Genomic DNA, 26,565 nt, shown 5'->3' on the forward strand with positions numbered 1-26,565 from the left:
CATGCTGAGATAACACCAAAACCAATGTTCTCCACGTGTCACTAAGTTAATGGCCAATAAATTTCTTCTTAAAAATGAAAAAACTCACTTCTCCCTCTATTACAACCAACTTTGATTCTTTGAATCACTCTTGCTTTTCCTCCCCACAGAGGCCTAGAACACCAAATTCATCTCCTGTGTTTCTTGAATTGATCCTAAATTACTCTCTAATGGAGCTAAGATTGGTGAAAGTGCTCATGGCAAAGTCTATCAAGGAAGGTAAATTTCCCAATTTCTGAAATGTTGAGTTTTTCAACTTAGTTTATTTATCAAATTGCTTAGATTTATAAGTGTGTTCAGATTAACTGCAAGTAACCCGTGGCGCTGGATTGTTAGATGGGAAGTTGTGTTTATTGCTTTGTTATCTATCAACTGTAGTCATTGTTGATTTTTCAGGTATAGTGAACAAATTATTGCAGTTTAGGTTCTTAATTATGGGAATAATCAAGAAGGGCGAGATGTACTTGAATCTCGGTTAGTTCGTCAAGTGAGTATGATGTCTAGAGCAAAACATGCCAACCTTGTTAAGGTAGTAGTTGATTTTTGGTGCTAGTTTTCACGTTTTAGGTTGAATTTCATTTTGTGTTGGGTTATGATATGGGATTATTGCTATTGCAGCTTGTAAGTATCCTATTATGGTAAATTGGTGATAGCTATGGAGCTTTTTCCTGGGGTGTCATTATAGAAGTACTTGCTCAGCATCCGACCGAAACAGCTTGATATTCTTGAGGCCATAGGTTATGCAGTTGATGTTGCTCGTGCCATGGAATGTTTACATGACAATGGAGTTATACACAAATATTTGGAACCTGGTATGTTGCGGAAAAGTTGAGATGTCCAGCAATTACTTAGTTCATTTTGTGTTAAGAGTCATGTCAACTCTGTGCATTATCCTGTGTGCTAGGACTTTGGGTTATGTTCTTCAAGGTGGGTGCCTAGTGAGGTCATTGCTAAATGTTTTATTTGATTACTTTTTGGTTGTTTCATTCTTTTTTTGTCATCATTGCATTCTGTTGTAGTGTAGAAATTCTTAAACATTTGAACTGGTGGCATGTAGGTTCCACCTACAGGCACTGCTCATTGTGGATTGAGGTTATCACTCGGTTGTTTCGATGGGTTATGACCATGAAATTGAAGGTACAAGTTTTAGGTACATGGAATTATCTATACCCAAACTTACATCCATGTTGATTCTTTCATTTCGGTATTCACAAATTAAATTTGTCATTTAAATTTCTTAGTAATTTGGTGTTTCACGTATTGATGAATAACAAGTAATGCTCTTGATGCAGACGAACACTTAATGCTGCAAATCAGAAGTCTGTTAAGCTTGATTTTGATCCTGCTAGAGAAGAGTCGGCTACTGATATGATGACTGCAGAAACCGAAACCTAATGGTGGATGGCTCCGGAGGTTGTCACTCTTGACCCTTTAGCCTATATTTTCTTTCTAGTTCATCAAAGAAGTAACATCAAGAAAAACACAAAAGAAACCAAAACTACAGACACAAACATCGTTATTTGTCTTTTTTCTTTTATAAGCTTGTTTTACCAGCAATTAGCATGTGTTTGCAGTTGTAGAGCACTGTGACATTGCTGTAGAGGGAGAAGAAATACTACTTATGTGTTTGCAGTTCTACATCTTAGATATCGTTCTATGGGAGTAATTGACTAAACGAATACCATTTGAAGGCATTTCCAACTTGCAGGCTACTTATGCTCCTGCGTTTAAGGTGAGGGGTCGCCCTTCTTTACATATGTCCTGGATTTTTTTACATTCGCTTGTGCATATTTGCAGAAGTCGCCAGCTTTTATATTCCTCAATTTAAATTTTGTGTCATCGTGAACTCTATAAACTTATACTAGGTAGATAGATCACTTTTTTAACTAATTAAAGAGTATGCGAAATTCAATTAGGGAATTTTTGTCATCACTAGTTGTAAATCAGACTTTATACTAGAGAATGAAAATTGATAAGCATAAAGACACAAGGGCTATGGGAGAGTGTTTTAAACCTCCTTCGCTACTGTATGGATTAGAGGGAAAACACATTATACAGCAGATTGTCTACTACATGTAAAAAAACATTTGAGCTGGGAACAGATACATTGCAGCTTGGGAAGAAGAAAAAGAACTCCCAGACGGCAGACAAAATGCTTCCCACATCCAAGTGTCACTAAGTCATCCGCATAGTGGAGACTTTCGCAGACTACTTTGTTAGAAGTAGTAGTTGATTGAGATTAGGGGAAATGGGGATTTGTAGTCCACCCCGACAGTATCACCTAATTTGCTCTAAATGGCCATACTAACTCCCTTTGAAGTTGTATTTTACTCCTCTTAGCCCTTTCGCTATTCAACCCACTATGAAATCCATAGGCCACGCCCGGCCCATTTTTTCACATGAGACATTAAAAAAGTAAGTTTGACCGTAGATTTGAATGTGGACTGAATATATATCGTCACGACTCATTGCTTTCCCTATCCAGTTTATCCATAAAAATTAGGGTAAAAAATTTATTAACCTAACTCGGTAAAAAATACTTTTACCATTAATGGGAGAAACAAGCACAAATCTGAATCCGTTCACGGTCACTGAATCCTCCAACAGTGAGTTTTCCTTCTTCTCACAACGGTATTGACGATTGTATTGTTTGGTAGCGGATTTTAGTAAGCTTTTGATAATGATTTTTTTTCTTTTTGTAGCTCAACTGCATCCTAAATGAAACTTGACACCAAACAAGTATAGTAACAAGTATTATGAAGATTTCCATTAGATATTTTCCGAAGTAAGTAGAAATATCTTCTTGACAATGTGTGTATCAGTCTGAAGTGTTTGTTTTTTTTTTTTTTTTTTTTGAATAGGTTAACTACTTTATTTAATTAAAGCTTGTTACAATCCTAGGAAAGGACATTCCAATTCTATCATTGTGTGCAAAATATTGGAGGAAGGGTGAGCAATTTGTTTCCCAGGTTATAGACGTTGCCGATGATAGTTGGATTTGTTGTTTAACTACGTGGTTGGCGAGTTCCTCTGCCGGTTGGTTTCCTTCCCTGAAAGTGTGTGATAGCTTGGTGTGTGGAATGTTCTGCATGAGAGCTCTTATTTCGATCAGCATAGTTGTCAGGTATCAAGGGTTTGGTTGTTGGGAGTGCACTAGAGATAATAGTGCTTGTGAATCAACCTCAAACCAGACCTTGTTCCATTGTTGGTGTACCGCTGTTCGTAGTGCAAGTAAAAGTCCCCATGTTTCTGCTAGGATTGAAGTAGTTATCCCTAGAGGTGTTGCCGTTGCTTTCAACATGTTTCCATCGCTATTCCTGCATATGAATCCTGCTCCTGCTGGTCCTGGATTGCCTTTTGATGCTCCGTCCGAGTTTATTTTTATCCAGTCCGTTGTTGGTGCCTTCCATCGTATGTAGATAGTAGTGTTGGTGCTGCTTCGTTGTGGTTGTCTTGTGATTGTCGGTCCGTCTGCTATGATAGGTGCCATGTGTTGTTGAGCCCATTGGTATTCATCAAACATGACCCTAACTAGTTGGTATGTCTGCCATGGTGTCTGCCGATTTTTTTTATACACCGTGGCATTTCTTGCCAGCCATATATACCATGCTGTAAAGCCCATTAAAGTTCTTGTGCCTTCAGAAATTGTGTTTAAGATGTCTTGAATACTTGTTGGGCTGTTGAGTTGTTGGTTTTGTTGTTGTTGTTGCTGGTGTTGGTGTTGATGCTGCCTTTGGTGTTGTTGTTGTTGCTGTTGATGTTGCTGATTTCCTGCTATTCTCCTTAATTGGGTATTGTTTGGACTTCTTGCCAGGTGTGTCATAATCAATTGCCATATCACTTTGGAGTTGGGGCAGTCGAAAATGAGATGTTGCTCTGATTCTTGTTGTGTGTTGCAGATTGGGCAGTTGTTTGTTGTGGTGAGGTGGAGCCTGTGTAGCTTTTGAAAGGTTGATAGGCCGTTGTTTGCGACTTTCCATAGGAAAAGTCTAATTTCTGGTGGACATTTAAGCTTCCAGATTGCCTTAAAGTTCACAGTTTGAGGGATTGAATTTTGGTTTGTTGGGGTGTTGTTGTTTGAGGCTGAGCTGAGTAGGATGTATCCTGATTTGGATGAATAGTTCCCATGTTTTGTATATGGCCAGATGATTTTGTCAGGGACTGGGGTGGTGGGTAGGTGAATGTTTTTGATCTGTGGAGCCATGTTTGGGTGAAAGAAGTGGTTTATTAGTGAATGATTCCATGTGTTTTCTGGTTGGTCGATTAGCTGTGCCACCAAGGTATTAGGTGGCAGGTTATGGCTCGAGCTTGGAGGATGAGTGGGTGGGTTATGGGGTATCCAGTGATTGTAGATTGTGGTTGTGAGGCCATCTTTGATTTGGTAGAAAGCTATATCCTGCAAAACAGAAGACAGATTAGCTAGACATTTCCAAAAATAACTGGCTGATGATTGAGGCTCTGGGATTGAAATTGAGATTGGAGGTATGGGTGAGTGAATGTTGTTGGATGGGTGGAGGTATTTGGGTGTGCAGATGTTAGCCCATATTGAGCCTGATTTGTGGAGTTGCCAAACACGCTTGAGTAGTAGGGCTTGGTTTTGTTCCTTGCTCTTTCGTATACCAAGTCCTCCTAGAGCAATTGGTGTGGTTAGCTGCTCCCATCCAATAGGGTGCATCTTTCTGGTTTGTGCATCATGTCCCCAGAAAAAATCTCTAGTAATCTTGTCAATTTTGTTGTGTATTTCACATGGAAGTTGTTGTGCCTGCATCACATGATTAGTAGTCGGGGATAATGCCGTTTTGATTAGGACCAATCTTCCAGCTTGGTTAACACATTTGGATATCCATCCCTTAGCTTTTCGTTCAATTCTATTCAGCAGTTCCACAATCAAGTGTGCTGAGCTCCTTCCTCTTCTGAATTGGATACCAAGGTAGCTAGGTGGTTGGGAAGTTGTGGGGATGTTGAAGGTGTGTTGCAGTTGTTGGGCTAACTCTGGGTCTAGCCTAGGATGGTGGATGATGGATGATTTTCCTTTATTGATAGCTTGCCTAACTGAGGTGGAGTATTGGTGCAGTAGTTGTTGGAGAGCCAAGCATGATTGCGGATCGGCATTGCAGGTGATCAACAAGTCATCTGCATACATGAGGTGGAGAATTGATGGTGCATTTTTCCCAATTCTAATGTCCCGCAGTACAGCTTGCTGTTCTAGGACTCCGAGATTTGATGATAGTATCTCAACACATAGAATGAAGATGTACGGAGAGAGCGGATCGCCTTGCCGGAGTCCCCTAGTAGGCTTGATGAATCCATGAGCCACACCATTGAAGTTGATGGAGTAGGAGACTGATGTGATACAGTTCATCACATAGTTTTTGAACTTAGTTGGGAATCCCATCTTTATTAAGGTGTGCTCAATGAAACCCCAGTCGAGGCAATAGAAAAAACTAATAGGTTTTGAGTGGACTAATAGGCAATGGTGTTGAGTTCCCCTTCTTGAAGCCATTGAACTCTCGATCTTTGTTTCCAGTAGGTTTCATTGCACTGCATCAGCATCTGATGTGCCTGTCTGTACTGTTTTTCATGTTCGAGCCAATAGAAAAGTTCTGGCCCTGAGACTTGGGAACACATAGATTGTGCTTGTGCGATTGTTTCTTCCATAGCACGGATTAGAGAAGGAAGATTTCCAAATGTTGATTTCTTCCATTGAAGCAAGGCAGTTGCAATATCATTCAACTTCATATTGAGATTTGCTGGCCGTGTTGGGGAGTATGAACTTTCCCATGATTGGATCACTATATTTCTCATCTGAGGATGCAAAAACCTAAGATGCTCCAGTTTGAACTTTTTCGATATTGGGTGGTGGATGAAACTCCCTCTCAGTAGTAATGGTGCATGATCCGAGGCAATTCTTGGTAGGTGGTGAATAGTCATACGTGGATGTAAATTTAGCCATTGTTGGTTACTAAGACTACGGTCAAGTCGTTCCAATATGACATTTTCACCTAGTTGATTATTACTCCAAGTGTACGGGTCGCCATGAAATCCCAGATCGATGAGCCCATTGTTGTTGATTACTTCTTTCAGCCTGTTTCCTTGATTGATGCATACCGGTCTTCCCCCCCTTCTTTTCCATTTGATTCAAGATCTCATTGAAATCACCCATTAGCAGCCATGGATGGTTGTGAGAAGGAACGATTGAGTTGAAATCATTCCACAGGTTCTTGCGAGCTTGCGGATTGGGCGGTCCATAGATGCCGGTAAACAGCCAAGGTTGCGAGTTATTAACAGGTTCAATGTAGACATGAAGTAAACTTTGATTAGCCACTAATACAGAGATTTTAAGGTTGGTTCTCCACAACAAACATAAACCTCCCTTATGACCATTACAGGAAAGTGCGAAACAATCATAAAATCCTAGAGAAGTTTTCAAAAAATGCATATGAGCAGCAGATGATATAGTTTCAGACAAAAAAAAGTAGGTCAAGTTTAAACTTGCGTGTGTACTCACGCAGTTTTTGAATTGTCAAGGTGTTGTGGGTGCCTTGACAATTCCATGCCATGCAATTCATAATAAAGGCGAGTGTTGACCTTGGCCAACATCTCGCATCAGGGTGGCATGAGCAGTGGTATCAGTCTCATCATCTTGTAAAGATAGATGCCATGCTGGAGAGGGCATTGCAGGTTCCAGGTTGGTGCACTCGGAAGATGGGGCTGGAGGATCTGGCATGTCATGTGTTTGCTGGTGTTTGGTATTTTTTTGTGTGGTTCTTCCCACAAAAATAGCCGATCTCTGCTTCGTGTTCCTTGTGGTAGGGACCTCATGTTGTGCTTGTGGGGTTCTACTTGAGATGCCTTTGAGGGTTGAAAGAGATTTGTATTTTTGGGTTTTTGGTGGTGGGGGTGGTGCTCCAAAATCAGGAGAAGGAGGGATGGACAGATGTTTTGGTGTTTCCTTCCTGGGTCTTCTTTGTTGCCTCTTGTATGTTTTCATTGAAGTGGTAATCTGTGGTGGGTTTGGTGGCTTTTGCAGATTTGCAGGGTCATTGGTAGTGCTGGCTGGTACATTGACAGTGATAGGATCAGCAGTAGGCTCAGCTTCAGTCTCTTTTGGCAGCTCCTCTGAGTGACTATGAGTCAATTTGATGTGAGGGAACCCATCCACTTTTGTAACCTGCAACTGAATCATAGCATCCCTTTTATGCAAAAAGTTAGCTAATAATTGAGCAAAATCAGCCGAAAAGTAAGTAGAGAGAGGCATTCGTTGTGGCTCTGTGACAGCAGAAGGTTCAGTTTCTTGTCTCCTTATCTCTCTGATTTGAAAAGGTTCAGGTGTCTGCGGATATGGGTGTAGTGGTTCCTTGCCTTTCCTGGAAGACCCAGCTGGGCTCGCTGCGTGACTATCTGTAGTGAACAAAGTTGATATGGGTACTCCAAATCCAAAAGGACTCGGGTTGTGGGTAGGCGGGTTGTAGTGTTGAAAGCCCCGGGTAAGATCCGCTCCAGCTTGCAATCCACTATCCTCCTGAGTGGTGTTGTCAGATGGGACATTCGTTTTTCTAGCAGGGACATTGGTACTTGGTGTAAGGAATGAATGTGCAGGTGCTGAAGCTTCCGCAACAGTGCATATGTCAGGTTGAACCTACTCCGTGGAATCCGCCGGTGTAGCTGTCTTTTTTCCTTGAACAACGGGAATTGGGTTCCAGTTGAGTCCTCTCTGAGTCATCTCGCTTGAAAGTTGGATCAGGATCGGCCGAGTCACCACTTTTTTTGAGGTGGTGGAGGTGATGGAAACAAAGTTGGTGGTGGTGGTGGCGGTGTAGGTGAAGGTAGATTATGGTAGAAAGTAGAGTCGATAGTTGGTGAAGGTTTAGCAGTTTTGGGTAGTACCATTGCTGATCTTTGGGCTTTCATTGTGCTATTGAGCCTGTTGAAAGGAAATCCAGCAAATTGCTGGTCTTGCATGGCTTCCTCTGTGCTCTGGTATCTTATGCATTCTCTTGCTAGATGTTCAATAAAACCGCAACGAAAACAGATATTGGGGAGGTATTCATACGCATATTGGATCCAAATTTTCCCTGCATACTCTATCATCTTACCTGGTGAGAATGGTTTGTTGAGATCCATCTCGACTTGTGCTCTTGGTGGTACCGCTAGCAGGTCTACCTCAAGAAGATTTGCTACATCGTGTAGCAGTTGTCGAACAACAAGATCATCAACAAGAAAGGCCGGGAGGTGGAGTAATTGTATCCAAAAAATTGCTTTTAAAAAACAGTTATCAGGGTTTGTTATAAACTGTTCATAATCTTCAAGCAGAATTATTTGGTCTGAGATAATTCTTGTTTTCTGCTCTAGCAACAACTGTTTGTCACTTATGAGGAATGGTCTCTAAGTGCTTGACAAGCAGTAAGTGCCATTTGTTTCTTAAAGCTGAGAACAAAGTGGAGTATGAAAACTTTCATGAGAGTACTTTAACCGCCAGACAGTCTTTTTGGTGATTATGCATTCTCTCGGTAAGCTGGAAAAGGTTGGTATCTGTTGGCGCAATGCGGAAATGTGATGGGTTTATGGAAATGATTTTGAAAGAGAGGTTGGTTAATTGGAAAGTGAGGCTTTGATTAATATGAAAATGAAAATGTTACAAGAGGTTTGTGTAGCAACTTTGGCTTCCACTAGTTGTTTACAAAGAGGCACTTTGGCTCTTACTCTAACTCTAGCTCTCACTCTACTACTTGGTTACTCACTTGAGTTTTGATTGTTGTTGGATGATCCCAAATGAATCCATCCTATGCCTATTTATAGGCTTCATGACCAACTCCTTACTTTTCTAGATAGTTCTATCTAGACTCTTCTTCAAATTAGATATTATAAGAAAATTCTAGAGAAAAGAATTCTCTAGATAATACTTGATGTAAAGAAGGCCTAGAAGATTCTAGTATTTGGGCTTTACTTAGAGTAGATGATTATTTGGGCCTTACTATTGGGTTTTCACAAATTATGTTTTTAACACCCCCTCTTAATTTGTGATGTTAAGTTTTTCTCTAAAATGATTGAATTTGTCCACTGTGACTGCTTTTGTGAAGATGTCGGCATTTTGCTCTTGTGTTGGACAAAATTGGAGCTCAATTTCTTTGTTTTCGACCAGCTCTCTGATAAAGTGATGTCGTAGCTCTATGTGCTTCGTCCGTCCGTGAAAGACTGGATTTTTTGTCATTGCAATTGTAGACATATTGTCACAGTAGATAGTCGTCGGCTGCTTTTGCCTTTGTTGTAGGTCGGTCATTATTCTTCTCAACCATACTGCTTCACATGCTGCACTTGTTGATGCTATGTACTCTGCTTCGGCTGATGATAGTGCCACCGTACTTTGCTTTTTAGAACTCCAAGAGATAACTTTTGTTCCCATACAGAAAACATAGCCTGATGTGCTCTTTCGATCTTCAATAGAACCTGCCCAATCGCTATCTGTGAAGCCAATTAAATCATTGTCTTTTTCTCTTGTATACTTGATGCCAAAATTCTTTGTTCCCTTGATATATCGAAGAATTCTCTTCGCAGCGGCATAGTGTAATTTGCTTGGCTCGCTCATATACCGAGAAACAATGCTGGTTGCATTGACTATGTCTGGCCTTGTATTTGTTAAGTAGATCAGTGAGCCAACTAGACTTCTGAATAAGGTTGGATCAACTTTTGTCGCTCTATCATTTTTTACCAATTTCTCATTGGTACCCATTGGAGTTGCAATTGGTTTGCAATCCATCATGTTGAACCTTTTCAGTAAGTCTTCCGCATATTTTTCTTGGGAAATGAATATTTCTTCCGGAGACTGTTTTACTTGAATCCCAAGAAAATATCGCATAAGTCCTAAGTCTGTCATCTCATATTCTTTCATCATCTCCTTCTTAAATTTTTCTGTCATGTCTTGTTTTGTGCTGGCGTAAATTAAATCATCAACATAGAGACAGACAATTAGGAAGTCCGTACCTTGTTTTCTGATGTAGAGTGATGGCTCACTTGGACTTTTCTCAAATCCATTATCTCGGAAATACTTGTCGATTTTGCTGTTCCATGCACGCGGTGCTTGCTTAGACCATAGTGCTTTGCGGAGACGATATACCATTTTTTCTTTTCCTTTTCGGATATATCCTTGAGGTTGTTCACGTACACCTCTTCTTCAAGTTCTCCGTTTAGGAACGCCGACTTTACGTCCAATTGGTAGACTTTCATTTTGAGTTGAGCTGCCAAAGCTAACACCATCCGGATTGTTTCCATGCGAGCGACTGGGGCGAATGTCTCGTTGTAGTCAATTCCTGGTTGCTGGGAATATCCTTTTGCAACTAGCCTTGCTTGTGCTTTTGAATTGACCCATCTTCATTATATTTTGTCTTGTAGACCCATTTCAGACCAATTATTTCTTTATCAACTGGCTGATTGACGAGCTCCCATGTCTTATTTTTCTCAATTACTCGCATTTCTTCGTCCATGGCGTTTCTCCATTTTTCTTCTTTGCCGCTTCCTCATATTTTTGAGGTTCTAGTGCTATAAAAGCACAATTAGATACATTATAAATATCTCTTAGGGAACGCACCTTTCTAGGTGGGGCACTTGAGTCAGATGAGCTTGGACTTTGTTGTGTTGGACTAGGAGATCTCGGGCTTGCTGGTGGAGTGTTTTCTTCTTGGTGTGACAGATATGGCTCTTCTTCGATGAGTAGTGGAGACTCGTGGTTATCTGGTTCATCATTCCAATCCCAAGCTTTGAATTCATCAAAGATAACATCTCTTGATATTACCAGTTCCTTTGTATCTGGATTTAGAAGTCTATAGGCTTTAGACTCCTCGCTATATCCGATGAATATAAGCTTTTCTCCTTTTTCATCGAACTTTTCTCTATGTTGGGATGGAATATGTGAGTATGCTACACAACCAAAAATTCTGAAAGAAGTTACCTCAGGCTTTTTCTTATGCCATCCCTCGTATGGAGTTTTATTGTGAACCGCTTTTGTTGGCGAGCGATTAAGGATGTACACTGTGTTGACTGCTTCCGCCCAGTAGGTGTTGGGTAGCTTCCTTGCTTTTAGCATACTGCGAGCCATTTCCACGATCGTACGATTTTTCCTTTCCGCGACGCCGTTTTGTTGTGGAGTGTATCGGACGGTGAGCTCCTTTTTAATTCCATTTTCTTTGCAGTAGTTGATAAACTCTTTTGAAGTAAATTCTCCACCACGGTCTGTACGGAAAACTTTCAATTGATGGCCACTTTGCTTCTCTGCCAGCGCCTTGAATTCTAGGAATTTAGTGAATGCCTCGGACTTTTGCTCAAGAATGTACACCCACATCATCCTGGTATAATCGTCCACGAATAAGAGAAAATATCTTCTGTTGTTGAGTGAAGTTGTTCTTGTCGGACCGCATATATCAGCGTGCACCAATTCGAGGGGCCTTCTTGCTCTCCACGATGTCTTCGTAAATGGAAGTCTATGAAACTTCCCTAGAATACAACCTTCACATACTTTATCTCCACCGTCGATATTGGGAAGACCAATTACCATGCCTTTTGATTTTAGAACCTTTAAGGATCTGTAGTTGAGATGCCCGTATCTCAAATGCCATAGCTTTCCTTCGTCAATATGGTTGGTACTCATTGCACAATTTTCAATTGATGGCATAGATAGGGGAAAGACAAAATTTCCTGACATTTTTACTTTTGCCACCAATTGATTATTAATTTTATCGTAAATTGTGCATTCTCCGTCTTCGAAATGTAGTGAGTACCCTTTTCTTATAAGTTGTCCAACACTTAATAAATTTTGAGCTAGGCCAGGAACATAAAGAACATCAGATATGTATCGAGTTTTACCTGACCTTGTACGTACGGATATGACTCCTCTTCCTTCAACATTCTGGAACTTTCCATCTCCAAGTTTGACTGGCGGAATCTCTTGTTCCTCCAATTTTACGAAATATTCTTTGTTTCCTGTCATATGGCTGCTGCATCCGCTGTCGACGTACCATATACCTTGCGATTCTTGTTGCGAGGTGAGGCAGGAATAGAATACTTGATTCTGAGAATTGTTTTTCTCGGAATAGTTTGCTTCATTAAGCCAACAATCTTTCCCATGTGATTTAATTTATCACACTTGGTGCACTTATACTTGCAATCTTCAGTTGCATGTCCAAATTTTTGCAAACATTGCATCGGAGATTTGAGGAGTTATTTTTTCCGTACCTTTGATTGTTGTTTCTATAACCTCCTTTTCCTTTTCCACGTCCGCGGTAGAATTTCTGGGTCCTTGATTTGACGTCGACCCTTTCTCATACTGCGAGTTGGATGATGATCCCCCTCTAGCTTTCTTTTTGGCTTCTGTATTTTTCTTCTCACTGAAATTTATTTTTGATTGAAATGCCTGCTCCAATGGTTGCTCCGCGAACCTATTTATTCTTTTCTCGTGCGCCTCGAGTGAACCCATTAATTCATGTACCGAGAGAGTCGATAAATTTTTTGATTCTTCAATGGCAGCGACGATATGATCAAATTTGAATGGTAAGCTTCTTAATATCTTTTCTACCACTCTTTTATTTTCAATGGTATCTCCATAACTACTGATTTGATTTACTATGCCAGTAACTCTTGAGAGAAGTTCTGGATAGTTTCATTTTCTTTCATAAGTAAATTATCAAAATCTCGCCATAAATTGTAGTTTAATGGAGATTACCTTTTCTGATCCTTGGAATGCTACTTTGAGAATATTCCAGGCCTCCTGTGAAGTTTTTGCCACCGAAATTCGAGGAAAAATAGCTTTGCTTACGCCCTGTTGTAGAAACAGTAATGCTTTAGCATCTTCTTATTTTCCTTATACTCTTTTTTCTCTGCGTCCGTCCATGACGACAGAGTTTCTGCTGACTCTGGTACTTTATAACCTTCTTCTATAAAATCCCATAGGTCTTGTGAAATGAATAGTGTCTTCATTGTAGACTCCAATAATCGTAACTCTCACCATCAAAAATTGGAATTAGACTTTGGGCATAGTTGAAACCTTGAATATTTTGGTTAATTGCCATGAGTAGAGTTTTAGGATTACTGGGTTAGGTTTGCTCTGATACCAAATTTGTTGGCGCAATGCGGAAATGTGATGGGTTTATGGAAATGATTTTGAAAGAGAGGTTGGTTAATTGGAAAGTGAGGCTTTGATTAATATGAAAATGAAAATGTTACAAGAGGTTTGTGTAGCAACTTTGGCTTCCACTAGTTGTTTACAAAGAGGCACTTTGGCTCTTACTCTAACTCTAGCTCTCACTCTACTACTTGGTTACTCACTTGAGTTTTGATTGTTGGTGGATGATCCCAAATGAATCCATCCTATGCCTATTTATAGGCTTCATGACCAACTCCTTACTTTTCTAGATAGTTCTATCTAGACTCTTCTTCAAATTAGATATTATAAGAAAATTCTAGAGAAAAGAATTCTCTAGATAATACTTGATGTAAAGAAGGCCTAGAAGATTCTAGTATTTGGGCTTTACTTAGAGTAGATGATTATTTGGGCCTTACTATTGGGTTTTCACAAATTATGTTTTTAACAGTATCCTTGTACTTTGAAGCTGGATGATTGGGTAACGGTGTTGATTAGATTTCTCCTTTTGTTTTATGCTGTAAAGTTGAAAAACTCCCTTTTGGAAGATTCTCTACTGTACTTTTAATGGATGGGCTGGCTTTTTGGAAGGACGAGGCAGAGGAAAAAAAGAAAAGGATAAAGAAGATGATGAGGTCGAGGTGTTATTGTTGTTATCGACTGGAGTGGGGGAGGCATTTGATAGGAAGTGGGGGGGTGATGATTAACTTGTCTTGGGTGATGGGGAGGAGGTTGGTTGTTGTGTAGCTTTACAGGCGTGGGTGGAGGAGTTGTCAGGGGCGATAAATTACCCTGTTGCGGTGGCTGTTTGCTGTTGGTGGAGGATGCCGATGGAGTTTTCTCCATTGGGAGAATATAAAACTCAGAAATTAGAAAAGACAAAGAAAGTGGGATCAGAGGAGAAGAGTGAGATGAGGTCGATAATCAAACAGATTTCCAGAGATTCGACCCTACAAATCTTCCTTGCAAGAATAACAAACCGAGATTGCAATATTCCCTTGAGTGGATTGGGAATCTTTCTCAAGATATGTTACTGAGCAAAACAAGAGTATCTAGGTGATTTGCGAAATGTGATGATATTGACTTTTGGTCAAAGCGACGGCCAATCTTGACTTCATTTTCTCTTTCCTTACTACCCTTGTGAACCCGTATATTGAAGTGTTTGGTTATAACTTCTGACATGATATCGGGAATTATGTAATGCAGAATAGGGATGTGCATGATCTTCTGGTCCATGCATTTCAATGTGAACTTCCAGATTGCCAGGACTCTGACTGCATTAAGGTTAAAGAGTTATATGGTAGTAGTATACAGTCTCATGATTATGGTTATCGGTGTAATGCTTTTGCTTATGGTTGCTGTGATCTGTGTGCAAAAATGTGGTATTTCCTTAAACTTCATGCCCGAAACTGCAAAAAAGAATTTTGCTATGTGCCGCGTTGTAGGTGAGTAGATCTCTTTTTGAGTGCATATGACTACGACATGTGATGTCTATAAGGAGGACACTTACTTGAAAGATTTCTTTGGTTTTTTCTTCAGTTACTTGAAAGATTCTATGAAATTGGTGCAACCCATGCGAAGTTGTTATCTGCAGCAAGCAGCCGCGATGGAGATGATCAGACAGCGAGCTGCAGAGTCTGTGCCGGATACAATGGATTGAGTCCAGCCTATGCTAGCTGAACAGATTAGGATGTATGTTTTCAAATTTTGAATGCTGTTGTAGGATTTCATGAATTTCTTAACCAATCATATGATTTCCTTTTTCAATTGCAGGGAGAACCAAAGGCAAATGCTCGTTTATCAGGCTTCTTTGCAGCCATTCCAAACCCCAATAGCTGGATCCTCCAATTGTGAGTTTTCTTTATTCAATCTACTTTTTGCATGTGATTGATTAAAAATCCAACTTAAGATGCGGGATCCGAACCCTGTACCTCTCTCTCGCAACGCTATTTCTGATTTTTGATTGTGCATGTATTCTTTTGCTGGGGATAAAGGACCTCTTACAGTTAACGGAAAAAGCTTTTTGATCATGTTTTTGATTTTCTGTAGACGTCGGAACTCAGCTAAATCCTAATATTCCCAACTCTAGAGCAACATTGATAAAGAAACAGAAAAATTTATTTGAAGATTCCAAAAAAATATTATCCGCAGTAAGTAGAAATTTCTTCTTGACTGCAGAACATGACAATTTCTATCTTTCTGGAGGGTCTATAACTTTTGACATGATATTGAAAATTCTGTAACGCAGGATAGAGATATCCCTGAACTTCTTCTTCATGCATTTCAATGTGAATTTCCGGAATGTCAGGACCCTGACTGCCTTAAGGTTAAGGAATTATATCGTAATGGTATAAAGTCTCATGGTATAAAATGCACAAGGTATGCTTCTGGTGGCTGTGATCCGTGTGCAAAAATGTGGTGTTTCCTTAAACTTCACGCCCGAAATTGCGAAAAAGAACTTTGTTACGTGCCACATTGTGGGTGAGTTCATCTTTTGAACTGGATATCTATAAGACAGAATAAAGAAGAGGACATTTTTCTGTATCTTTCCTACAAAAATTTTATGCATCCTTTGTTTTAATTTGTCTTCAGGAACTTTACATATAGTAGTATTACTAAGAAGATGTGGCAATACACACAAAATTATCCGCAGCATGCAGCCGCAACGGAGATGACTAGAAAACAAGCTGCAGCGGCTGTGCCAGATACAATACATTAACATCAATTCAATCGATTCGATCAAAACCCATTGAAAGCTCAAAAGATTTGTATAGGTGTGGGCAAGGGTATGGGTATGGGTAGGGTGTCTGAAGCTAATTCAATCCTATCTTCTTATTTAGGTTCTTCTTCGGATCCTTCTACCCCATCTCTCACGACATCAACATCTCTAACAGAAACAGTAAATGGATCTCACCAATTCAAGATTACAGGTTATTCATTGTTAAAAGGCTTAGGATTGGTAAACATATAGCTTCGGATACATTTAAGGTTGGTGGATATGCATGGGCGATATATTTCTTTCCAGATGGAAAATGTCTGGAAGATAATGCTGCTGGTCATGTTTCTTTATTCATAGCTCTTGTTAGTGAAGGTACAGATGTTAGGGCTCTTTTTGAATTAAAACTTTTGGATCAGAGTGGGAAACAAATGCATAAGGTTCATTGTCACTTTGGGGGAAGAACCCTTGAGAATGGTCCTCATACGCTTAAATACCGGGGTAGCATGTGGGGATATAAACGCTTTCTTAAAAGAACTACATTGGAGACGTCAGGCTACCTTAAAGACGATTGCCTTTCAGTCCACTGTAAGGTTGGCGTAGTCAAATCTCACACTGAGGGATCCAAGATTTATTCCATGTCAGTACCTCCTTCTGATTGCCAGCACTTCGGGGAGCTCTTGGAAAGTGGCAAGGAAACCGAAGAGATCTCAACTGACAGTTTACATCTTAGTTTCGTAAAGTGAGTCAGACCGAGTCAGTCAATATGTTTGTGTTGTATTATCTGTTTTATTGTTGTTTCAGCCTTCTTATGGGCTTTTATGAATTGCAGAGAAAGCCAAAGGCTGGAAAACACACAGCAACCAATGGAAAACTCGATGAGTGAGAATTCTTGTCAATTGTGTGGAGCCAAGGAACTTACATATGAACCTTCCCCTATAAGTAATGAGGCAAGGGATTTCACTAGCGTTCCTGCAGTTCCGAAGACGAGGCTTCAAAAGAAGAAAAATAATGAAGAAATTGATGAATGGGTAAGAACTTGCAGCTCTTCCCCTGTTTGTTACATATTTAGTGTGAGACTACTGTTACTATGACTACTTTGTCTATGCGCAGTGGATCCAACGCGGTACATGTAAACATTGGCAACATCAAATATGTGCCCTCTTTAATGGTCGGAGGAATGTTGGAAGGCAACAAAAATACACTTGCGCCAGCTGCTACAAAGGTGAGGTCAGAAACCCGTTGCAACGAACTGCTGTTCTTGGTGCAAAAGATCTGCCAAAATCAATATTAAGCGATCACATAGAGCAGCGGCTTTTCAAGTGTTTAATGCAGGAGAAACAAGAACGGGCTAAGTTCCATGGGAAGAGTACTGATGAGGTGATTCGTTTTGGAAATTAGCAAATAAATGGTCTAACTGATGATCTCTATCATCTATATCATGTTATCTTTTGTCAATCATGTTGTCAACCTCATTTCCTTTTTACTGCCAGTACCATGTGAACTAATTGTAGTTGGTGTTTCCAGATCCCAGGTGCAGAATCACTTATAGTCAGAGTTGTATCTTCTGTTGACAAAATGTTGGTAGTAAATCCCCATTTTCATGAAATATTTCAACAAGAATATTATCCTTCAGAATTCCCTTACAAGTCCAAGGTATTTTATCTTTCTCTTCATCAATCACGGGAAAATAGGATTACACTTTTTCTGGACAAAATACAATTGTTAGTGGATACTAGTGCCTCTAAGGGGCCAAGCTTTGATGTATTGGGAAATGTTTCCTCCAGGTAATTCTCTTGTTTCAAGAGATTGAAGGTATAGAAGTGTGCCTTTTTGGCATATACGTTCAAGAATTTGGCTCCGAATGTCATAACCCAAACCAACGTGCTGTGCATATTTCTTGTATGGATTCTGTCAAATACTTCAAACCTGAAATAAGAACAGTCAGTGGGGAGGCTCTTAGTACGTTTGTGTATCATCAAATTCTGGTAATAATCTAGTTTTTCTGTTATGCTATTTCATTTTGCTGCTTACCATGTAGATCATCCTCAGCAGCAGCAATAAACAATGTTGTCATTCTTTCCTTCTTCTTTTCGTCCAGATAGGATACCTTGAATATTGCAAGCAACGAGGATTTACGAGATGCTATATATGGTGTGCCCTCCCCTGAAGGGTGATGAGTATATCTTTCATTGCCATCCAGAATTTCAGAAGATGCCCAAGTCTGATAAACTCAGGGAGTGGTGAGCCTTAGTTTTTGCTACTTATGTTGTTCTAAAGGACTGCTGACAGTATACTATATAGGACATGCCCTTTCCTCACTAATTGCGCCTTGGGATGTATTGGATTCTCCCCTTTTCCAGGTTTTGGGCAATGCTTCGAAAAGCTTCAAAGGAGAACATTGTGGTCGATCTCACTAATTTATATGATCATTTCTTAATCTCTACCGGAGAATGTAAGGCCAAGTTAACTGCTTCTCGGTTGCCGTACTTCAATGATTATTTTTGGCGTGGTGCTGCGGATGATATAATCAATCAACTGCAACAAGAATATGCTCAAAATGATCTCTCTGCAAATGGTTCAAAAGATGTTTTAATGCGAAGGGTAATATATTTCTTTTCATTGTTTATGTTTTAGAATCGTTTTGTATCTAAGTTTGTTATCATCTCTTCACAGCTCAGTGATACCATACGTCCGATGAAAGGAGATTTTATAGTGGTACACTTGCAGCATTCGTGCAACCACTGTCGTGAACTAATGGTATCTGGAAACCGTTGGGTTTGTACCGGTTGCAGCAAATTTCAGCTTTGTGACAAGTGCGCACTTCTTAAATCTGAAAATAATATCTAGCGATCGTTACCATCGATAGCAAAAACATTGTAGACTTCGCACATTTTAAAAATCCCTTATACATTGCAGATGCTATGGTGTAGAGCAAAAACTCGAGGACGGATATAAGCATCCTACCAATAGTAAGGATAAACACGTCTTTCATCCGGTGAGTGTTGGTCTGCAGAGTGCAGACTTCCTTAATTGGTTTATAACTTGATATTTCCTCAGGACGTTAATTAGAGAATTTCCTGATCAGGTTGAAGTAAGGGGTGTGGCACAAGATACTAAAGACAAGGATGAAATTATAGAAAGTGAATTTTTTGACACCAGAGAATCATTTTTATCTCTATGTCGAAGAGATGATTACCAGTTTGATACTCTACGAAGGGAAAAATATTCGTCAATGATGGTTTTATATCATCTTCATAATCCAACTTCAGTTGCTTTTCTTACTGCGTGCAACATGTGCCAGCAAGACATTACAGCAGGTCAAGGATGGAGTTGTGGAATCTGCCCTTACGATGTATGCAATTCTTGTTTCCATAATTATGGCGGTGGTAATCATCCTCATAAGTTAACAATCCATCCATCCACTTCTCAGGGTGTTGCACAGAATTTATAAGCTCGACAAATTCAAGTTTTGCAGGTTTATGGATCTTACCCTTCTGTTTATGACTTTTTATTCTGGACGGTTTATAACTTCTGACACGACGTTGGGATCTGCACTGCAGCTTAAATACATGCTTGATCTTCTGGTCCACACATCTCAATGTAGATATCCGCAATGCCACTACCGCAGCTGCTTTAAGGTTAAGGGGGTGTTCCGCCATGGTAACCAGTGCAAAAGGCGTGCTTCTGGAGGCTGTATTCAATGTAAAAAAATGTGGTATCTCCTTCAAATTCACGCCCAAAATTGCAAAACAAAATCCGAATGTCATGTGCCGCGTTGTAGGTGCGTACTAGTCTTTCAAGCGTGTACATCTATGGCGTATGATCAATGTCTATTGGGCAGAAATAGAAGATAACGTGTTTCCTAAGTTTTGTGCTTCCTTTCTTTCTCTCTTCGTGCAGGGACTTGAAAGCTCATTTGAAGAAGTTGCAAGAACAATCTGATACTCGGCGTAGAGCAGCCGTGATGGACATGATTAGACAACAAGCCACAGAGGGTGTGCTGGATAAAATGGGTCACCTCTCTGTAGCAGTAGAGGCTCCCATGGTGGATACAATGACTGAAGAAGACTACTATGCAGCAGACGTGGTGGACAAAATGGGTCACTTCTCCATAACAGAAGCTGCATTGGATACAGTGGATGAACAACAACACTCTCTACCAGTACCAGAGGTTGTGCTGGATTCAATGGATGAGCACCAATCTGTAGATGATGAGTGGATATGTATATAGAGATAGAGTGAAATTGAACAAAAAGGTATTGGGGACTCCTGCAAATAATTTTATCTATCAACACGCAATGGAAATGTGTAGTAAATGATCGTGCTGAAATGGTGAGAGGAAAAAACCATTCCAGAAAATTACTGGTGGAGAATTTCACAGTTGTATAAGTAATGTAGCGCTTCCTGGATCATTTTTTTATCTCCATATATTCTATGCTTTCAACTTGTTAGAGCAAGTCTTATGGTGGAATTCATCCACCTTCCATCTTCCACGCCACCTCAGCACTTGGAACTGTGGATGGAAGCGCAAGTGTAATGGTGTAATAGTAGAAACGCTATTCTTAATGAAGCTAAAAAATCGCAATTAAGAATGGAGCTAAAAAAACGTAATTAAGAATTGAGCTTTTTTTCAGCCGTTAGATTTCAACAACTCATTTTAAATCTACGGATAAAAAAAAAGCGCAATTCTTAATGGCGTTTTTTTAGCACCAATCTTATTTGCGTTTAGCGCTATTCTTATTGGCGTTTAGATGGATTCCACGAACCCTTCCACCAAACCATGGAACCCTCCTTGAATTTTTTGTGGAAAGCCCCAACTTGGAAGCCACTAGACTTGACATTCCATGATTTTTCCACACTTGGAATAGGTTGGATTCCACCATAAGACTTGCTCTTAGGATACCTTCGTGTTTTTTTTTTTTGAAAAACAAACTTTCATTCACAAAAGCTTAAACCAAATTGTTCTGATTACAGGAGTATTCAGGAAGCAAAACTAAAGATACAGGAACATAAGAACTTGAAATAGCATTAGACTGTTCAACTAAAAGTGAATGACTGATAACTTCTGGAATGAGACTCCATGTTCAACTAAAAGTGAATGACTGATAACTTCGTTTGGTGTGTATCTTTTGTGAAAATTGTTTCTTCCATGTAAAGACCAAAATTTTCTTAATTTTAGGAGATGAAAGAAAAATATCTTAGTGTTGAACCTTTTAAATTATGGATCCAAATTAGATATTTAATCTATATTTTAATAATGATCGATAAAATATCCCTTGATGTATAGAGACACTTGGCTTTTTGGTCTCCACTGAGACAACTAAAACAGGGAGGAACTTCTAACTCTTCATCTGTTTTGAGTAATCAACTAAATACTCATACTAATGGATGGTCAAAACCTCAGACTAATCAACTCAAAGTTAATTTTGATGCATCATGGATTGACTCTATATCTCCTGCTGGTTATGGGTATTGAGATGTGATACAGGTAATGCAACACAAGCTACGGCTGGGACTTTCAGGGCTTCCTCAGCAGAAGAAGCAGAGGCTCTGAGCATGCTAGAGGCAGCAACTTGGGCAAATACCACGAAGTTAAAGAATTTTTGGGTTGAAGGTGATTGCCAAAGGATAATATGTTATGCTCAAGACAAGCAAAGCAATATTTTTTTGAGGAACAAAGCCATAGTCTCAGAAGCAGTGAAGATTCTGAAGACCTGTGACAACTTTTTGGGCTTTATGTTTTCAAAAAGACAAGGAAATGAAGCGGCAGACACTTTGGCCAAGGAAGCGCAGAAACAGGAAATTCACAAACAACATTGGTTTTTGATGCCTCTCTTTTTAAACTCTGTCTTGTTGTCAGATTTAAGTTTTTCTTTTTCAGTTGATATGTCTGGTCCACAATCTAGGGATAAGGATAACCAACATCACGGAGTATCCTGTGTAATCTTTCTCCTATCAATTTAAGTAATTTTCAAAAATAAAATAAAAAATAATTATCGATAATGATATAGGATATTCACATTCCTGTTGGAGGGGATTTTTTGGTTGAATCATTGAAAATCCTACATGGGCTTATTTATTGGTTAGACATTTTCAATGTCTCATTTAACCCCAAACCCACTGATGAACGGGGCAATTTGGTCTCATCTCGGTCCGGTCAGTTGAATTGACGCCAAAGTGTAAGCTCTCCACGTGTCAACAAATTGTTGGCCAATAATTTCTCTTCAGAAATGAGAATCCCCACTTACTACACATTTCCATTTTCTTTTTCTCCGCCCACTACAATTTTTTTGAATCACTCTTACAGTCTTACTCTTCCGCCAAATTCTTCTTCTTCTTCTTCAACTGTGTTTCCTGAAAAGCTTGATTCCGATTAGAAGATCCGAAATTTCTCTTTTGTTGGAGCTAAGATTGCAAAGTCTATCAAGGAAAAGTAAATTTCTGAATATTTCACTCAGTTTTTTCTTCAGCTTTTCAATTCATTTTGTTTCGAGCACGATTTGATTTGATTTGATGAATTAATTTGTTTGTTATGTAGATTATCTGTTGTTTTAGTTTTGATTGATACGAATTGAAATGTATGTTTTGCTTTCGGTGTTGTTTTTCAGGTATGGTAATCAAATTATTGCAGTTATGAGAATAATCAAGAAGGGAGAGATGTACTTGAAGGACAGTTCGTTCGTGATGTCAGTGTGATGTTTAGATGTAAACATCCCAACCTTGTTAAGGTAATATTTGATTTGTGGTGCTAATTTTCGTGTTTGAGTTGAATTTCATTTTGTGTTGGTTTATAGTATAAGATGATAGCTAACGAGCTTTTACTAATTTGTGAATTTTTCTACTCAATTTTTGAACTGTTTAGATTCATGAGTAAGTTCAATTTAAGAATACGTAACGGCGGTGCTGGATTGTTAGATGGATAGTTATCAAATGTTAATATGTGTATGTGTTTTGATTTGTTATTTATCAACTGTTGCTGTTGTTGTTTTTCAGGTATGGTGATCAGATTATTGCAGTTGGGGTTCTTAGGTTGTGGGAATAATCAAGAAGAGCAAGATAGACTTGAAGGGCGATTCATTCGTGAAGTCAGTATGATGTCTAGAGTTAAACATGCATACCTAATTTGTTTTACTTGATATGTGGTGCTAGTTTTCATGTTTGAGCTGAGTTTCGATTTGTGTTGGTTATGATATGAGCTTATTGCTTTTGCAGCTTATTGGAGCCTGTAAGGATCCAATTATGGGTGATTGTTTTTATTGATGAAAATAATTGATAATTGAAGTTTGTAATGCTGTAATAGTGCTACAGCATCACTGTTACAAAAGGGTAAGTGCTGAAAATAATCGATACAATTCAAGTGCTGTATAAGAACGACACAGCGAGTTCGCTGTTTGCACTGTTGAAGAACGACACTTCTGTACTGCTGTAATGAAGAACACGGGATACTGCTGTTTAAGACTGTTGAAGAACGACTGACTCTGCGAGTCTGTTCTTCGTGTTCTTGAAGCTCTTCAATGGCAGCAGCAGCAGCACTGTCTTCTCTGTAATCGCTTCTCCTCGGCTCTTCTGGACTCTAAACTCTCTCCTAAGGTTTTAACCCTTCTATGACTTAAACCAAACTACTTATAGGCTTTGAATCACCTTGAAACTCGATCAAACTCGTTGAAAATCTCCATTATTCTCTACGGGCAGTTTGAAGAATAATCCTCTTCTTGTTGCATTCCACCCTGTTTTTAGCTATTCTCTCGTCTCAAATATCTTCTAGGACTTGGACTCAACTTATTTGAAGTATATCCCACGCAAGAAAATCCCATAAATCTCTCTGACCAATCCCAAACCCTAAACAGAGAAGCCGTATCCTGTTGGGACTTTGATCAATTATTCTGACCTATCCAGCCAAATTGGATGGGTCTAGACGATTGCATTAGGCATGTTATGTCTTCTAGAGTCCGTAGGCACCAAATATGCCCATTGAATCTCCTCCTAAGTCGCTCAAATCTCTGCTCAAAAACTGTTGTCGCTGCTGCCTTTTTTCCCGCCAATTTTTTGTTTTGAATTTTGAAGATGACCTCCCCCTATCCAGTTCCGGTGTCCCTTTAGTACATGCCCTGAAATGGGGTGCCCCTTATCCAAATTAGGGGTGCCTTTAGCAATTCTTCTGGGATGTTTTCCGCACTTTTTCAGGGTTCCTCTGGGGCATTTCCGGTACACTTTGAACGGCAATCCAAGGGCCACATTTTTAGCCAATTTTTGCCGCAAAACCTTATTTATCCAAAAACACCTACAAAAAGATTAAAAACCAAAATAAGTACAACAATGGGCACTAACAATATACACAATTGAGATAAATTAGACACATAAATGCGTCTATCAGTGATAGCTACAAAGATGTTGCCTGGAATGTCACTTCAGAAGTACTTACTCAGCATCCGACCAAAACAACTTGACAGTCATGTGGCCATAGGTTATGCTTGTGCCATGCATGGAGTGTTTACATGCCAATGTAGTTATACCCAGAGATTTTAAACCTGGTAACTTGAGTTGTGCAGCTATTAATTTGTTTTTATGTGCTACAGTCATATTCGTTTTGTGCAGTGTTCATTATGTTAGGGCTTAGGATGCATATTCTTCAGGGTTCTTACTGAGGTCACAGCCACTACTTGGTTACCTTTGTTGCTGTTTTTGTTGTTATTACTGTTCCTGTTGTTGTTTTGTTCTTCTTCCTTTCTTTGTTTACCGCATTCTAGAGAGTAAAAATTCTCGCTCATAGGTTTTCTATGGGGGATTTAGTCTTCTGTTTTCTTTTAACTACACCCGCATCTGGGAGATTTGTTTCCCTCCCTTCAATGTCTAATTCGTATTCAGATTCATCACTATCATCAATGCATTCATGCTTTAAATGCTCATAGCTCATTGTGGATTGAGGTTATTACTCGGTTGTTGCAATGTGTTAGGACCATGAGTTCAAGGTACAAATTTTAGGTACCTATACCAAAGCTTATATAGATGTTGATTCTTTCATTTCGTATTCACCAATTTTGTCATTAGTAATTTGGTGTTTCTTGAACTCAGTTGAAGTTATGATTGTATTGGTTACTATAAGAACATGTAAGAGTTTTTACATCTAGGCAGGCCTTTCCATATTAAACAATAACAAGTAAATCCTCATGATGCAGACTGTCCTTACTTACTGCAAATCAGAGTCTGTCAAGCTTGCTGATTTTGGTTATGCTAGAGAAGATTTGGTGACTGAGATGATGACTGCAGAAACCGAAACTTAACGGTGGATGGCTTCTGAGGATTTTACTCTTGTCCCTTTAACTTTTGTTTCCTTCTAGTTCATCAAAGAAGAAACAGGAATAAAAACGGAATGGAAATCAAAACTGCAGACACTAAGATTGTTTTCATTTGTCTTTTTTCTTTTCATACGATTGTTTTACCAGCAATTAGCATGTGTTTGCAGTTTTACAGCACTGTGACATTGCAGGAGTGGGAGAAGAATCATCACAATAACAAGGTTGATGTCTACAGCTTCGGCATCGTTCTATGGGAGCTATTGACTAATTGAATTCCATTCGAGGGCATGTCCAACTTGCAGGCTGGTAATGTTGCTGCATTCAAGGTGAGGCAGCTTCTTTCTCTAGATTCGCTTGTGCATATTTGCAGAAGTAACTGGCTTTTAATTATATGCCTCAATTTCATGTGTCACTGTGAACTTTAGAAACTCATACCAGGCAGATAGATCACTTTTTTAACCTTTTGCAATATACATGAAAGCTAGACGAACTCGCCCAACTTACGTTCTGTACTAAATCGAATTTTGATCCCATCACACAGACCACAAAGATTTAACTGATTTGATACATCCAAATATGATAGTACTCTAGCCATATTCACAGTTGATATCGACGATTTGTACTTCCCCAGAAGACAAGATGATGGCTTGTTGGGTGTCCTCTCTTATCATAAGTCATGTTTGGTGTCACACCATTGAAACTCAGTTGTTCGTGTGCTGACGTGGATAGTATGTAAAGTACAATGGGGAGTGTTGTATTGTATCATTTTGCATTCTCCTATAAATTAGGAATCTACCTATCAAAACCACCTTACCAGTTACCACCTTCCCTATCCATAAAATCAGTAAAAATAAAGTTTACCATTAATGGGAGAAACAAGTCAAAACCTAAATCCGTTCGTTTGTCAGCCCACGATGCAGTCATTCCAATCCCTGATCGCTAAATCATCCTTCAACCGTGAGTTTTCCTTATTCTTGCATTTGTTCGATTAAAATTCTAACTTAGGAAGATATGGGGTTTGAACCCTGTACAAATATATTATTAGGGTTGAATGACCTCTTAAGAAACCAGTAGTGGATTTGTTCATTTTTTTTTGTAGATCTCTATACTCATCTACCTACTAATCTGTTTTTGGTTCGTACTATGTTGAGACAGGTACTAGTAGCTGTATGACAAAACATGAAGCAGAAAATCAAGAGAAACAGAAAATGCAGTATGCAGAATTCGATAAAATATTCTCTGTAAGTAGAAATTTCGAAACATGACAATGTGTATCAGTCTATATAACTTCTGACATTATATTGCACTTCCGTCATGCAGCATAGAGATGTGCTTGATCTTATGCTCCATGCATTCCAGTGCGAACTTCCAGAATGTCAGGA

At 39.3% G+C, this 26,565-nt stretch overlaps 2 pseudogenes; both read left to right on the forward strand.

The window, feature by feature from the left end:
• The first annotated feature begins 187 nt into the window (after window positions 1–187).
• Window positions 188–25,629, forward strand: LOC113280122 (annotated as a pseudogene).
• On the forward strand, window positions 13,424–20,331 carry LOC113283748 (annotated as a pseudogene).
• Window positions 25,630–26,565: the final 936 nt, after the last annotated feature.

The sequence above is a fragment of the Papaver somniferum genome, chromosome 5 (genome assembly GCF_003573695.1).
Source record: "Papaver somniferum cultivar HN1 chromosome 5, ASM357369v1, whole genome shotgun sequence".
Classification (NCBI taxonomy): Eukaryota; Viridiplantae; Streptophyta; class Magnoliopsida; order Ranunculales; family Papaveraceae; genus Papaver; species Papaver somniferum.